Below are 17,422 nucleotides of genomic sequence, written 5' to 3' on the forward strand. Positions count from 1 at the left end.
AGCGAGTTGTGCAGCTGCGAGTTACACACGATCGTTGAAGGGAGCGTAAACTTCGGGTGCCGTCTCGCGGCTCCGTGAATAATGGCGGAGGCGTTAGTCCCCGCTAAGATTCCGCCGCGGGAGGGAATTCGCGGACAAAGGCGGCGAAATATCGCGCCGAGTTTCGCGTCGACGTCGACGTCGATGTCGGCTCTCCCCTCGCGAATCTGCTGCGCTCCCGCGGCCAGACGCCCGGAAAACTTCGGGGGCCGAGTGAGACAGTGACGGAGGGAAAGGAAGAAAGAGAGAGAAAATTCCAAGTATCGGCAAAGAATTGCCTTGACGGCGTGACACGCGCAGAACTTGCTTCAACTCGCTCCAGACGGAAATTCTCTGGCGCCAGCATCGACAACGATAACCGCTGCCGAACGTCCCCGCCGCTGTCGTCCAAGTCGGAAGAAGTTTTCAAGTCGCCGGTGACGCGTGTCACAAAGGAAGTATCACCTGTTTCGAAGCAAGCGTTTATTTCTTCTCTCCTGGCGCCGGACGATGCCTCAATTCATAGTTCACGCTAGTGCTGCTACCACTAAACGTTTAATTTTCATTTTAACCCTTTGCGCTCGAGTGGTGACTCCGAGGCACCACTAAAAAATTTGTTATATCACGTTTCAAGATAATTTTTATATTAACAAAATTTAGATTTAAGAGATTGCTAAGAGTGCAATTATTGCGCGAGTTCCAAGAGTCAATTTCATGCGCATAAAGTGCATAATTTGTCACGTATAATAGAAATACTATAAGGTAGAAAGATGATTTTATATTTACAATTAAAATAACTTCGAGTGCAAAGGGTTAAATCAAGATTCGTTATTTGCACTTTCATGATGTAAGAAATAGATACCAACTCTGCCACCTGTACATCAATCGTGACAAATGAGACCTCACACCACACACACAGACACTCACATCTCAGCAATTATGTAGATTCTCACGTTTCGTTTTCATGTTTTAAGTCAAAGGTTATCTGAAGGTCAAGTTACTGTACGTGTCTGAATGTATTTTTTAATGTCGGCTACACGGTGCAATAAAAAAATGCACTGATATGCAAATTAACATCGATGATCTTGAGAACTCCGGGTAAGAATAACCTTGGAAACAAAACTATTCTGTACATAGTATTCGTTTCTTGATACTAGTCAAGCTCCACAAAAAATATTTTTTGGAATATCACTGTTGGAGGAGATATTTAGGAGGCCTGGATCAAGCGGATCTCCCTGTATAAAGTTAAGAGATTATGATTTATATTATAGAATACCACATCGGTGCGCTTTTTTTAATTTTATATATTAAAGAAACATTAATCTCTATAAAGTTAAGAGATTATGATTTATATTATAGAATATATATATATATATATATATATATATATATATATATATATATATATATATCATCAGTGCGCTTTTCTTAATTTTATACATTAAAGAAACATTAATCGCTTAACAGATAACTCAATATTCGAGAAATTTAATTCAGATAAGTGTCTGAGATGATTGCTGAGTTCAAGTCGCCTTGCAATCTTTGGATATTCTTTAATAATATACCTTTGTATTCAGAAGAGCTTACAGAACAGTTTCATGTAAGAATCATCGGCATAACTTTCGCTGTTCAAATAGAAAAAATTCTTAAACTCGAGAATTCCAGTACAAGCATGGATTGAAATGTGTTGAGTTACGTTGTGGGTTATGTTGAGTTATGTTGGCTTATGTTGAGTTAGATTAGGGGTTATGTTGAGTTACATTGGGGGTTATGTTGGCTTATGTTAGGTTATGTTAGTTAATATTGGGTTATGTTGGGTTATGGTGGGTTACGTTGTGTTTTATTGGGTTTTATGTTGGCTTATGTTGGATTACATTGGTTTATGTTGGCTTATGTTTGGCAAGGATTGAAACAGTTACGGAGAATCGGAAAAGTTACATAACAATTATGAGGTACATAATGTATATCGGTTCTGACTTATGTCGGTTTCGGTTTCGTTTCTTGAGAACCGATATTATATCGGTTAACATAACTGTTATTTTTCGGCTCTGAGTTTCAGTTATGAATTTCGGTTCTAGTTTTCTAGTTTTTCTCACGAAACAAATACATTGATTTCCTTTGGGGATTAAAAACATGGATTTCGAAACCGTTTGTATTATTGACAAGCTTCGTCTACCACACAGAAAAAGGGTGTACAACATTTACAACATTTCGGTTCATCATAACTGTTTAAAGAACCGAAACGGATGTCATAACTATTTTCAACCTCCGAGTGCGAGTTAGCGAATCATCCCCTTGAAAGCAGTCGATTCAAACACGTTTCACATTTGTAATGCTAGTAGAAAAATACCATTGTGCCTGGTACAGTCTATGAAATTGTACTGCGTATGAAATAATTTAGTAAGATTTTCAAATGTTTGCAAATGTTTTCCGCGAAACAACTGTTCGCGATCCGTCGAAAAATCCTGCTGTGTGCGATGCATACGATATATTTTCACGTTGGGTCAAAACGACCCAGCGTTCGTACAAGCGACAGAATCGTTCCCCCCGTTCCTCGGGAATGAGTCGAAACTCCCGAACGTGTCGTTACACGGGACAAAATTGCGTTCCGGGGAACGCGGTTCGAATAATTCAAAGGCGCAACGCGAAATGGAGGAACGCGTATATTACGAGCGTTCTGCTGGGTGTTTTCGCTGTTTTCCTCCTCCGCTTTTGTTTCTTTTTTGTGCTCTCTTTTTCTCCCTTCTTTTTTTCTTTTCTCTCCTTCTCTCTCTTTTTCTCTTTTTCGTTTTCTCTCTCTCCTTCTCTCTCTTTTTCTCTTTTTCGTTTTCTCTCTCTTTCTCATTTCTCTTCTCTCCTTCTCTCTCTTTTTCTCTTTTTCGTTTTCTCTCTCTTTCTCATTTCTCTTCTCTCCTTCTCTCTCTTTTTCTCTTTTTCGTTTTCTCTCTCTTTCTCATTTCTCTTCTCTCCTTCTCTCTCTTTTTCTCTTTTTCGTTTTCTCTCTCTTTCTCATTTCTCTTCTCTCCTTCTCTCCTCCTCTCTTTCTCTCTATCTCTCTATCTCTCTATCTCTCTATCTCTCCATCTCTCTATCTCTCTATCTCTCTATCTCTCTATCTCTCTATCTCTCTATCTCTCTATCTCTCTATCTCTCTATCTCTCTTTCTATCTTTCTATCTTTCTATCTTTCTATCTTTCCCTCCTTCTCTCTCTCTTTCTCTCCTTCTTTCTCTTTTCCTCTCTTTCTCTCCTACTCTCTCTCTTTTTCTCCTTCTTTCTCTTTTCCTCTCTTTCTCTCCTACTCTCTCTATTTTTCTCTCTTTCTCTCTCTCTCTCTCTCTCTCTCTCGGCTTTGTTCAATTTCCCGCGACGCATGATTTACACACCCGGCCCCGAAAAATGATCGCGGACTGATTTCTTTCGGCGCTTCGCGGGCCGCGTCCGCCGAAAAACTGGAACGACGAGCCGCCGCCGGGGAAACAAAAGGAGCCCGTAAAACACGCCAGAATTCAACAATGGGCCGGGCCGCCGATTAAAAACGTGCTTCACGTTGTAAACGGGAAGAAAGGAGGGCGCGAGATCGAACGCGGCTGTGTCATCCTGCCAAGCTATAAAGATCCGCGAGCACTGCGGGCCAAATTCTTGCCCGGTTTTTCTCGTTTGTCATCCGGGGACCCTGCGCTGCCCCTAATCCTTGCGCACGGCAGAAGCTCTGCCAAAATTCGTAGTTGGATTTCTCAGGTAAATAACTGCCTTTGCTGATAGCTGGACTGCGGACTTTTATGCATTCGATGCATACCAAAATGGGTACATACATCGAATATGCAACATGTTAAAGTTAATAGAAGAAGTATATCCCTGTGCCATGTCCACTTCTTGTAATTAACGCAGACAATTTTCATTTTGCATACGGATCCGCTGTCTACTGATCGGTACATTTTTTTGTTTCTGGTACAAGCTATTCCGAGCTCCTGGAAGATACATTTTTATTCCAATACGTTTGATGCATCGACTGCCAACCTCGAGTTATCTCGTAGTAGACGCCTATTAATGACGCGTCTGTTAAAAGTTCATCACTACCAAAAATATTAAAAGATTTATTTAGTATTTTTTTCTTATTATTACTCTTATTTATTATTATTTATTTTAATTATTTAAAAGAAGAAATGTCGGCGTTTAGAACAGATTTCTTAAAAACAAACTCGGCAGTCAATGTATTAAACGTGTGTGTTGTTATGACAAAAAGTCACTGTATTTGAAAAAACTTTACAGAATCGTTCAACGTAAAATTCATTCGAATAACAGTCGACGTTCAAGCAGGAAAAATTCTTGATGTTGAACATTTCACCTTTATACCTTATGCAAATGTTTGACTCTTCGAAATAAAGCTAAATTAACTCGCAAGATGAAAAAGAAAGAAACGAAGGCATTAGATCTTCCCATAAATAATGAGGTTCCTTCTGATCAGTCAAAACGAGAAAGACCGTATTATTTAAATCTATTACCATTAGCGTTTACTAAGTCCCATACTTGCACGAAAGACACACACGCGCGCGCAGAGGTGTTAATGAAAGAAATACATATTTATCTCGTTCCAGCTTGCCACTATTTTTATTTCGCGCAAATATCCGTAATTCTCTAGTTATTGTTGGTCGAGCACGATCTCGAATCGCAGCGAAATCTCATTGGTTCGAAGGAGGATCGGTGGCGATCGTTGTGCCGCGGTGATTCCGCCCGTCCGACTTACAATTAGGGGTAATATACGATACAGCGGTCGTTAAATGGAGTTTCGGTGTTCCGCGGGACCGGGAAAATCTCGCGGCGATTTATGGCATCGCACGCCATTCCCCGTGGAATATGAGGGCAACATTTGCGCGCGCTGTAATCGGCGTGTAACACGGCGCGGCATGGCGCGCGGCTCGTGCAAGAGATTCGCTCGTTGAATGTACACGATCGGGTTAACAACCGCCGGCCAATAGAGACGTTTCCACGGGACGATTACGCGCTATTCAACGAGGGAACAGAATCTTAACCCTCAAGATTTATTTTCATTGGCTAGATTTCCACGACACGCGTAATGCAGTAAGTTCTTCCCAATTGTCCTTCAATTTGTAAACAAAAAAAGGAGATAGAGATTATTTGTGGCTTGCACCTCGTTTTTATAGTTCTTGACAATCGGCAATTATAAAAACGAGTCACAAGACTTGAATAATCTTATCTATTTTTCCTAAATCGTCAATTTTTATTTATAAGCCGAGGGTCAATTAGGGAGAATTTACTGTATTTGTATTCGCAACTCCGACACTATTGCTGCTTTGTCATTCGGGTGCCATGTAATATCAGCAGAGTTTATGGTCTCACAATAGGTCACAATAGGTATTTCATTGTTTTCTTATTTTTTCTAATTTTTATTTATTTAAGGTCTCGTCTGCTAATAGCAGTTAGCGACCACTTGTGGGATTACAGTTGTAAGATTATTAGGATGTAATTATATACAATAGTTCCTACATTAGATTATCTGTACTAAACACTATGGCTTCAACATTATCTTCTTATTCTAGGTTCTTTAAGTTACTATATGTATAATTCCGCTCAGCAATGTGGATTCTATCGTGGTTTATATAAGTCTTTTATTTTCCCCGAAACAATTCTAAATGTGAAGAATAAAAAATATAATAAGTATTATTCGAGCTGTTTCAAACGGATATTTACCTAATAATTCGAATGAACAGTTTTTAATCAAGAATTCTATTCGAATAACAATTATACGTTATTCGTCATCAAATATTCGCGTAGAGAGTGTGAAATTATTCGAATAATAATAAAGCGAATAATTGTTGATTATTTATGTTTTTACGTAATTTTATATGAATGCATTTATACGATATATTTATGCAGGATCAGTTCAATTTCAACTATTTATAAAATTATAAAATTGCCTATCCAAAATCAATGAACTTTCTGATGCAACATTTGAAAAAAGAAGTTAATTGTAAAGAGAAATATGGAAGAAATAAATCGATGAACAATGAAAAAAGAGCACTTTATATTCTATCATCTTCATTCAAATCGATTACTTTACCTATGAATTCCTGTACGAATAAAATTTTATTCGGATCGATTTTTATCTAGACAAATTTGTATTCGATACTGTCCGAATAAAATTCACTTCGTTAGTCTATACAACACAATTTTTTCCGACTCTGCTAAAAAGTCTAGACAGCGAAGGTATCCGAGAGTTAAAACGTTTACTCGTATTTGCGAAATCCTCGCAACGCCGGTGAAGCAGATGAATCTTTTCCATTGTACCGAATCGATCTTCCTTTCAAACGATTTCTTTGTATATCAGTGTGTAAATTAATTGCGAATGCATCGGTAGCGGCGACGATGTTTCATAAAAGATTCAGACAGCATCGTTTAGTCGGCCTCGAGGGAAAGAGAGATAATGCTCCCGCGCGCGCGCGCGCGTTTGAAATAATTCCCCACCTTAGGAGTGGCCCATGTATTTTTATGGATGCTTTTACCATAAAAATAACACCCCGAAATGGGCGCCTGCGTGGCATCTTCCCACCGGATGGAAGAATTTCAGGTGATGTCCCAGGATTCTCGTATTCGCGTGGAATTAGCTGTTCTCCGACGCAGCCCTATCGACCTATCGGACTTTATTAGCCGCAGGGCGGTCCTCCAAGTTTGCATAAATAGCTGCATCCTCCTTTCACGTTGGAAACAAGAATTGCGAAGAAATTACAAACCTGTATTATCTATTGAATCGTTCTAAAAGTAATTTTGATTTTTTGTAAGCTATCTATAGTAATTTATAATATATTTATTTGATAGTGTAATTATCATATATTTTATTAGTAATATAAATAGGATAAATTTTCTTGACAATATAATTGTGATACATCTTTTTAGGAAACTGCATCGAATCGATTTTTATAATTAGAATCCTCGCGATGTCGTGTGTACGAGACAACGGTCGTCGGAGTGTTAAGAAAACTGTTTTCTAACTATTTTTCCTTCAGCTTGTAAACAGAAATAGAGAATTTTGGAAGAGGAGATACGATTATTCGAGTCTCGCGGCTCGTTTTTGTAGTTTTTGATAATCGTATCTCCTTTTCCCAAGTTGTCAATTTTCGTTCCCAAGCTCAGGGACAATGTGAGAGAAATTACTGTATTTACAAAACCGAAATTACTATCGAAACCAGCCGGCAGAAACGGTACCTTCAAGAAGAAGCGAATAATCTTGGTAGCAAATATTCTGTTCGAAAGGATTCATGTGTCCCGACTGAACAGATAGATGTTCAGGATTCTCCGAAGGATGCTCCTTGATCGTGCAATCAATTCCTTGCTGGTATATGCACCTGGCGAGAGGAATATAGCAGGGTGCTTAAGGTGTACTCAGGTGTTCGGAAAGCGATACCCTCAGGGGCACGAACAATCTATGTATTGTGGACCTCCGAGGGACTTTGCATTATTGGTGGCGGGGCTGCTGAAATATAGACTGCATTACCTATCAGGCCTACCTTGCAACTATAGGGTGACCCGGGTTAATTCGCTAAACTTTAGGTATAAATTTAGGACTTCAGAACAAACACAAATTTTTCCTCTGAAAGAATACAGTAAATTCTCCCTAATTTTCCTTCGACTTGTAAATAAAAATGGACAATTTACACCTGGTTTTTATAGTTGTTGACAATCGGTAACTATAAAAATGAGCCGCGGGGCTCAAATAATCATATCTTCTCTAACTAAATTATCCATTTTTTTGTTTAAAAGCTGAAGGAAAATTGGGAAGTATTTACTGTACTCGCAAAAGCTTCCTTCAAGAAATATTTATTTCTAAAGTTATCGGGGAAGTTAAGGAACGGATAACTGAAATATCCGTGTTTCCAAGATCGACAATTACTAAACTGTACTGCTGTTTTCACTGCAAACAAAACACCTATCATTCATTCTGAGTAACCGTTCATAACATTGAAACATTAAAATTGAGAATAGTGCAAGCCTGTAACGAAATAGTATGTGTACAAGTGTCAGTCAGCCACTTCATCTGTTATTTATGGGTGTATTGTTTATCTATAACATATGAAATAATTATAATTATTTTTATAACAAATATAACAATTTTTTTGTAATTTACGTGATAAACGTGAATAATTTCGACGACATGCATCACTAAATAAGTCTTACAAGTACAGTAATAAATATCTCGAAGAAGTATACTTCCACAGGAAAAATTTGTCTCTCTCTTTCTCTCTGTTTCAGAGTCTTTTTATATCTAAAGTATGCCGATTTAATCCCGGAACACCCAGTGTAACGTAGATCGGTGCCGCGAAATCGCCTCGGTAAATGTATCGAATATAATTCTCACGATTATGCCGCAAAATGTATCGTTTCTCTTCAATTAATGCAGCCTTGTGACACTGCGCGTCCAAAATCTGCATTGTGATTCTGCATTTTGTATAAAATCGTACAAAAATACGGGCAATGTTGCTGAGACATTATAACCTAGAGTACATTAAATCATAATTAAATTGTAATTATTCAATTGTTGGAAATTTAATGAAATAAATTGCAGTTATACTAGGAACACAGCAGAAAGGAAGTCTGCATAGACTCTACGCCACAGAGTACCTTCGAAAAGATATTTTAAAACATTGATGCACAAAGCTGAGAATCATCGTAAACATTCTGAATTATATTGTTTTGAGAATGATCCGTCGTCCGAGGGTTAGAAGGCAAAATCGCGTAGCAAGAAAACCGCGATCGGTTTTCTCTATTTAATAAAATGAAAATCACAAACTTGGAGATTAATTTTTCTGGAAATATCATAATAATATACTCTGAAATTTGAAAATAGTGACAAATTGAACGCCAGGGACGGACAAGGGTTCACGAATAAAATTCAAATAAAATTAAGGATTACAATCGATGATTAACCCGAGAAAGATAACCTACGTCGCAGAGGCGCCTGCGAAGACTTGATTTTTGTTAATTTTTCATAGAGGTCTAGTGATTTAAGTTTAAAATTACTTAAAATATAAAAAAGTATAATATAAATGCATTTTATTTTTACAATAATGCCAAACCTTTAAAATGACTAGATTAACTTAAATAAATATCCATTGTTAGTATGAAATTGACGCCTTAGAAAAGCATGCGCCTCTGAAGCGTATGGTTATCTTTTACGTACGTTGTCATATGGTTATCTTTCTAGGGTTAAAGAGAAAGCCGGTAGTAGGATAATAGAGGATTCGTTTGGGTCTATATATATATGGAACGAAACGTGGAAATGTTTTTGCGAGCTGTTTTTGCAATTAATTCTCGCAGCTGCTGGATTTCCGGCGGCCCGAAGTATCGAGCTATCGCACTTTATCAATCGCGGTGCAGGCTGCCAGAGGAGACTGCACGGCGACTGAACAAACGAGCAGGGTCGTACGGAAGGTCAGTCCAGTTTCGAAGGGAAAATCGATCGATCGACCCGCACGATTTTCCGGCTGAAAGCCGCGGGACGCACCCTCGAAACGTCGACGACGATGACGCGGCGCCGCGTGACTCGCTCCCCCGTTTTCGACGCTCCCCTGATTTTTTTCCGCTGCGAATTTTCCAGCAATTTGCTCGCTCGGCCCGTTCCGAACCAGTTCTGCATCGATGCGCGTTGAAAGCGTCCGTCGAATCGATTTCACCAGCGCGGAATCGTTAATTATTACGTTTCCATCTAGGAAATGTTTTTAGGTTGAACGATGACGTTAAACAATCATTGTTTCAATGGGAATCGTCAATAATTTAATCTCGCATGCGCGAAGCAGATTTGGAAGCTTTTCCTATTCGTTGAGAAATTCATTTCTTAATCTCTTTCGAGCATCGTCAAAATTTATCATCGGATATCTCGGACAATTTTTAGCGCACTTCCGCGAGCGATAAATCATTTATTTATTATTATTACTTATTTGTTCTTATTTATTCTTATTTTATTTGTTACTTTTATTATTTATTCATTTATATATATATATATATATGTTCGTCTATTTTATTAATTATATGTTCGATAAATATAAAGTTAATTATGCCCGAAAACAAGCCGAAGACAGCAATTGTTCAGGCCACAGCGACCGGCTCCACTACCCAAGTATTAGCACCGCAATAAATTTATCCAGCAGTAGTATTGCTTATGGCAGTCACCGGTCGCAGGAATGTTCGTATCCCCGAGTATTTCGCATTCAGGAGTGCGAGAACATTGAGAGCAGCGTATAAATCTTTGCGGAACGTGCTGGCATAATTTGGTCGGGCTAGATCGAGGTTCTAAATCACGGCGCGCGGCGTCGGTGCCGCGATTCGGTATTCAGTGTGTTCTGAATCGTGACGAGATACGGATCGGGGCCTAATTGTTTCGAGCGGCCTCGAAAAAGTCACGCGATCGAGGAAGCCAATAGCATTATCGGCTGTCCCGAGAGTTCGCAACGGGTGAACGCGTCGCGCCGCGCCGCGCCGGCATAGCACAGCGTCGAGGCCGGTGAACAGAACTGGAAATTCTGATCTCCGTAATACACCTGAAAAGCGGTTTAATTTCCGGTCGGGAAGCCTGCCCGAAGCTGCTTTTACGGTTAGTGCGCGTTCGCCCCCTGGATATGCGCGGAGAATATTAGAGCTTTCGAATGACGGGGACGTGCAACGAGGTTTACGCGCGACGATGCAGTCTTCGTCGTTCGAACAACTACGAAACTCCCAGGGTGCTTCCTCTTCGCCGCGGAAACCGCTCCACCTGCAGCCTGCAGCTTGCATCGAGTGCTGCGAGCTCGCGTCAGTTTGCGGTTAAGATTATCGGCACACGGAACATTTTCATCGAATGCATTTTCCGCTCGAATCCGATGGCTGTTATTAGACTGCGAAACATTATGGCAAATAAGAAGTTCCTGCACCAATTGCAGGATATGAGAATTAACACGCTATGCGCGGGAGAGGTATTGATATTTTTCCAAAAAATTTAATTCTTTTTAATTTCGTTATATGTTTGAAAGAATCCCTCTGTGAAATCCCAAAAATTCATGTACTTGTTATCAAAATCTTTCTCGTCAGTTTTGCAAATGTTAAATGTTTTTTGGATTAATAAAAGTTAAATTTTTTGAGAAGGTATTAATACCTTTCCAGCACACAGTGTGCTAAGTGGAAGGTTGTTCTCTATTTCAATCGTTTTAATAACATGACAATGATGTATCGGTATTAGTAAAATCATCTGATGGTTCTCCTTCGTATTTCATTTTCTCATTTTAGCCATAAGTGCAGGAAAACCAACCGTCGTCTGCTTATTATACTCGACAGAATCATACAAATATTTCTGCACTCTTGTTTGTTCTTTTTTTGGATTTGATTTGGCGGAAGATGAGGAATATTTGTTGCAACAGTTAGTGCGTTTATTCTTCTCACCTTGTATATTCCATTTTGTAATTAAGAATGTTAATTATATTGAATCTTATAATTAAAAATGTTAACATAAGAATGTTAATAATCATTTATATAATTACACAGTGGATTGCATTTTTACACACAGGGTGTCCCATAATTATGTTAACATCCAGAAAGGAGTGATTCCTGAGGTCATTTGCAGTAACTTTTTCCTTAGCGAAAATGCAATTCGCGGATTTGTTTACGAGTTATTAACAAAAAACAGTGACCAATGAGAAGCGAACTCGGCAGGCGTGAGGCGATCCAGCCAATGAGGGGATCTAGGCTTCGTCCGCTCGTTGGCTCGGCCACCTCATTGGTCAGTGTTTTTCGTTAATAATTCGTAAACAAAGCCGCGGATTGCATTTTTGCTAAGGAAAAAGTTACTTCAAATGACCTCAGGAATCACCCCTTTCCGGATGTTAACGTAATTAAGGGACACTCTGTATACTTTTTTATGGATTACAATATTGAACAAGAATACGTGTTTACATATCGAAGACAGAGACACATATTTCACGGTTACATGCATACACGACAAAGAAGAAACAAATTTTGCATTAGAAGCAAATGATAGTGAGCGATGCTATTGACTTGTACAACTTGCATCAACGTAAAAGTCCTGCAAGTAGTACGAGTCAATGAGAATTGAAACATCGGAAATATTTTCGAAATCTGGACAGTTATTGAGTTGTGCTGCCTGCAACATTTGCAAGGCTTCGCCAAAATGATTGATTTTTGGTAATCTTGCTCTATAACAATGTCCTTTCTCAGAAATCTATTCAAGCAAATAAAGGCATAGTACTGTATTTTATTGGAAAAAGCTACGAATATATTAGGGGGACCGGAAAGTAATGTCGTTTCCGCGCATATTTATCTGTTTGAATTTAATGTAAACAAACGACATAACTTTCCGGTCCCCCTAATACAAGAAATACGAAGTGCACAAGAGACAAAAAGTAATGAAGGAAGAGCAGGGTTTTCTAATCGAAGAGCTCGAATAAAATTCTCCAAAGTCCGAATAGAATATTCTAAAATCCGAAGAGAATTTTCTAACATCCGAATAGAATCTTCCAAAGTCCGTAGAGAGTTTTCTAACGACCGAACAAAATTTTCCGAATGCCGTGAGACACCTGTTTATTCCATTCTCTGAAATGTAAAGGCAGGTGGCATAGCCTGAGAATCGTGCAGCCATTCCGAAGGGCTGTAAGACGATAAAGGTTATCGAATATTCGTTTTTCCAGGACCGACCGGGTTTCCCAGGTTTTCACGGTTTGTTTCGGACTGTCTGCGGGCTCGTCCAGGAAGCGTTCGCGGTGGTTACAGGACGAGGAGGATAGAATGCAAACGAGAGAGGAAGGAGGCACGGAAGAAAAAGGAAGAATGTCGAGAGCTGGGCGTGGATGGTCGGTGAATCCGGAAGGGAAGACGAACGAGCCAGCTTTATCGACTGGCACGGCATATTGGCGGAGAGAAAGAGGAGAAGAGAAGAGACAGAGGGTGGAAGACGGAGAGGGAGAGAGAGAAACCGCACCCTCTGGACGCGGGCGCGGGCTTGTTTATCCTCGTTGTCTCGTAATTTCTGCGGCGAGGCTGTTCACCGAGCTGAGGAGGAGACACTGCACAGTCTGTCCGAGACGGAACGCGCATACAGTGCACCCGAAAAGTCTCCGTTCACTGAACCAATCCGTTTCAATTAATGTCAGGCTTCCAACACTGCTCGCGCTAATTTCATCGTTATTTACGGAGCCTTTTATTCAGCCTGGACATTTCAATTTATACAGTTGCCACGATTTTTACAAGAACGATGTCTGCGAAGTCACGGCCGGATTCTGCTGAAAATGCTTTGGAAATTCGCTGGAGTACTTTCAAGCAGAACACTCGAAGCTAAAGAAATTTTATAACTGGAAGTACCTACTCATCTTGGTCGAGAAGATAACTTATAGTTGGACCGTGGATCTTTATGCAAAATATATATTTTCCAAAGCGATTGTAAAAAGTAAAAATAACAGAAATTAAGTGAACATAAATTATTTGCTTTATTAATTTGAATGAGCGGAAAATAGCGTAACGATGTTGTTAAATTCATCTTAAATCTTCATAATTTTATATCTCAGCTTTTCAATTTTGCTATAAATACATCAAATCCGCTGTCTACTTACAGCTAACACTACAATATGGATAGCGAACCAATTAAAAAATGATCAGCAAAGGCATCTTGTATTTTCTTGTAATTTGGCATTGCGAGTGAAAAGATACATCGTCAAAGCCAAATAAATAAAATTTGCTTACTGCCGAAACAATATAATTTCTTCGATGAATTGTTAATCTCTTTTGAATCTTCTTTATTATACTTAGCTAGAGTTAATCGTTAAAACTTGATATATCTTATAATTAATTGTCACGTAACTCTCAGTTTTATATAAAATCCCTTATTTACCTAATGTAAAAGGACGTACTCCATAAAGTTAAACTGAATAAAATCAAGTTCAATTAGATTAAAAAAGATCGTTTGGAATTAAAGTGTCTCTCTCTCTCTCTCTCTCTCCCTCTCTCTCTCAAGTGCCATTTAAAGACAATAGGACAAATTTCTTTCTCGAGACTGGAGAAGAGTGTTTGGTCTGCAGGGAGCAGTTTTAATATTTAGACAGCGCGCAATCGTTGCCTGGTAGCTGAATACCCGAGAAACTTTCTGAATGGACTGTGTACGCCAAGGAGAAGCCGAATGTCTGCCTGGAAATTGTATCTCGATCCCGTCGGCCGAGGAGCCAGACGGAAGGATAGCTTTCCGCTCGACCTGTCCGATTATATAGGGAAGATTTTCCGGGTGATAGGTTCGATCGACCTATCGAGAGGCGTGGGGTTAGTTAGGGAAATGGCACCGCGGCTGTTTTTTACGATATCGAGAGCACGCCGAGAGAAGGAACTGTGTCCTTTCTATCGATATTGCACCTCGTTTGATGTCTCTCTGCTGGATTTTTCCTGTTTCCTTCCTCTACCCTCTCCCCTTTATCGATTCTGTGGCGCGTATATTTCAGTCGGAGCGCAATAAAACGAAAATGTATATCAAAGTTCCTGTGGTCGCTGGGAAAAAAGGACATCGATCTTGCGAGACGTGCTGCTTTAAATCGCAAGGAACAGTTTTCTCTACAGAGACGTTTCAGTTATTAGCATTTTCAAGACGAAGAAATTGATACTTTTTCGCTCAATTTCGAGTGGCAATGTACAGGATATCGTGTAACTGGTGATTCGACCAGACAGGGTCTGATTCTACGTCGAAAAATACATCGAAGAAAAGGAATAACATTTTTTCATTTAAGGCTTTGTTTATCGAGAAAACCATACGAAAATAGACCGCGATCTCACTCCAACCAATTGGCGAACGAATTAGACAACGAAGAAGATAACATACGAGGACTCGAAGAATTCAAACCAGATGAACTAATGACAGAGCAATAACTTCCACAAGGTCCTATACAATACATGTCTTCTTGTGTGAATCCACTGTTCCCGCTTTAAAAGAATTCAGAAATTTATCATCAATTGGTTATTTCTGTCATCTCAATGTTTGTATGCATAGCAATGTGCGTGCTGCTAATAATCTCAATAGAATAAGTATAGGTGTTACTGCGGTTTCTCAATGAAGGCGAACTTTGACAAAGAAAATAAGATCTTTTACGCCATTGACAACTCGAGCTATATATATTATTCTTGAACTTGAATATTTACTTTTCTCAAAATATTGGATCTTTGAAAGCACAAATTTCATTAAAGAACGCAATGTAAAGAAACCATGCGTGTGGTTATATATTTATTATATTATATTATATATATATATGTATATATTTATTTATTTATTTATTATATATTGCGGTTATATATTTAATACAGTCAAATACAGTCATGTCAGTTATGTCAAGGTTGACATAACCCATTTTCTTTTAGACGTACACACACAGCTACAATCCCTAGGATTAAGATCTTCTCACTGTAGCATTTAACAGACGATTAAAGAAGCGTTTCTGTCTTTGCTCCGTCTCTGTACAACTTGGCTTGCTTCTATGTTGTGTCAATGAAGCCAAACTTTTTCGAATTAAAGCTCTCGAATTAATGCGGGGCTTTACTCGCTGTGGTACCGCATGAACGGTTCTGAGCCCTGAGATAATACATCCGTGGCATCGCACAAGCGGCATTGCGGGATATTTCATCGGTGATCTTATAAAAACAGTATCGACGTCGCGACATAACACGTCGGAGAGAGCGAAACGGTTAATGAAGAAAGAAACTTCCACAAAGAATCAGAAAGAAAACATACCAGTGAAAGAAAGGAGACTCTGCTGAGACAATACTTCGTATAACAATATTATTAGAAGCCTCCGTCCGAGACACTGTTGCAATTGGAAATAATAAGTATAAAAGAAATAGAAAATTAATCTCTTCGCGTTCAAGATCTACGGACTCCGGGAAAATAATTGAAATTGCACGAACGTCGATTCGGAAAGGGAGGCTTTTTGACAAAGTGTCGCTAAATTATTCGATCCAGAGGCCTGTGCACGACTGGCTCTCGATGGCCGGCTGCATTCAATTATCCGGTTCCCCGTCCCAATCTATTATATATCAGCCGGAGATGTATCGATCCTGTTTTTTTCCCGCACAGTTTTGATATAAAGTTCGAGGTCAAGCGGGCTATTCGCGTACCGAACGGTGAGCGAGCGCTGGTCCCGTCGTTTCCACGCTGATCCGTTATTCGCGAACCAATACCATATCGGTGCACCAGCGCGGCCCGGCGGATGCACGCAATATCCATCATCGGAGCAAACATTTGTAGCCTATAAATCCCACATATTTTTCCGGATAGTTATTCGGGAATTTCAATTCCGCGCGGTGCAGCACGCCGGTTCACCAGACTTTCATAGGATACCGAAGAACCCTTAACTTTAATCCGCATCCCTCGTACATCCGATTCACTATCCTCGTGTTTGTCCGTTGATCGAATCTTTCACCCATTCTGCAGATATTTCTCCCTCCTCTTCTGCCTCCTTTCTTCGCCTCGGAAATGTGCACTGGAACGCCGGCATGCGAGATATTAGATGCATCTATCTCCGACAGAGAATTTTCCATGGAGATCCCGATCATTTCATTATCGGACGAATTTTTTTCATATCAATCTTTGCGATTAGTGGTCCGCGAATTTCATGCGTTTATGGCAAATATAGTTAGATGTAGTGCACACAAAACTGTGACTATATTGAAGGAATTATAAAAATGGTATTAAAACCATTGAAGAAAGAAATATGTGTTCTTCTTCTTTTTACGACTATCGCAGAACATTTTTATTTTGCACGAAGATCCGCGGTCTAGTGATTAGTATTAAGTATTCTGCTTGGTGCCATGGATCTGGACGTTACCGCGAAGCAGGAAGCGGAAATAAAGTATTCCATTAACCCTTGTGTGAATACCAGCTTTCTACTTCCAATCTTTCTCTTTGAAAGTTTCCTGATTAATTCTTCTTGACAAGCGGCGAAGTTTTTATAGTCTCCTCGAGTGATTATATGAATTGATTTGTATTTGAAGTATAAAAATGCGCAACGAAATAACGAGATCTAAGGACACGTGAAAATAATTAATATATTGTAGTAACTTAGTTTCTTTTATAAGCAGGATTCGAAAAAAAACAGGTGCCCTATGCTGTGAAAAAAATTCTGTTTGAACTTGTACGTTTCGTTCAACGAAATATCTCCTCTTGCAGAACTTTCAAGAAACCTCTCTTGGAACTTTTTCAATAAATGTTCTCGCGGAGCAGATATTTTAAAACATGTACATTAATACGGGCACTTTTTTAAGTTCCATGGAAACAAATTCTTTTAGACCGTTTATTTAAAAGCTCCTCGTGAAATAAATATATCACTGAATTATCGTATACTTTATTTACGTACGATTTTATTTTATTTCACGTACGA

General features: G+C 39.3%; 1 protein-coding gene across 11 annotated transcripts in view; it reads right to left on the reverse strand.

The window, feature by feature from the left end:
* LOC117220757 (uncharacterized) overlaps positions 1–17,422 on the reverse strand; it is a 376,568-nt gene that overhangs the window by 167,517 nt on the left and 191,629 nt on the right. The gene's annotated exons all lie outside the window — the stretch shown is intronic.

Source organism: Megalopta genalis, chromosome 9 (assembly GCF_051020955.1).
Source record: "Megalopta genalis isolate 19385.01 chromosome 9, iyMegGena1_principal, whole genome shotgun sequence".
In the NCBI taxonomy this organism is placed as follows: domain Eukaryota; kingdom Metazoa; phylum Arthropoda; class Insecta; order Hymenoptera; family Halictidae; genus Megalopta; species Megalopta genalis.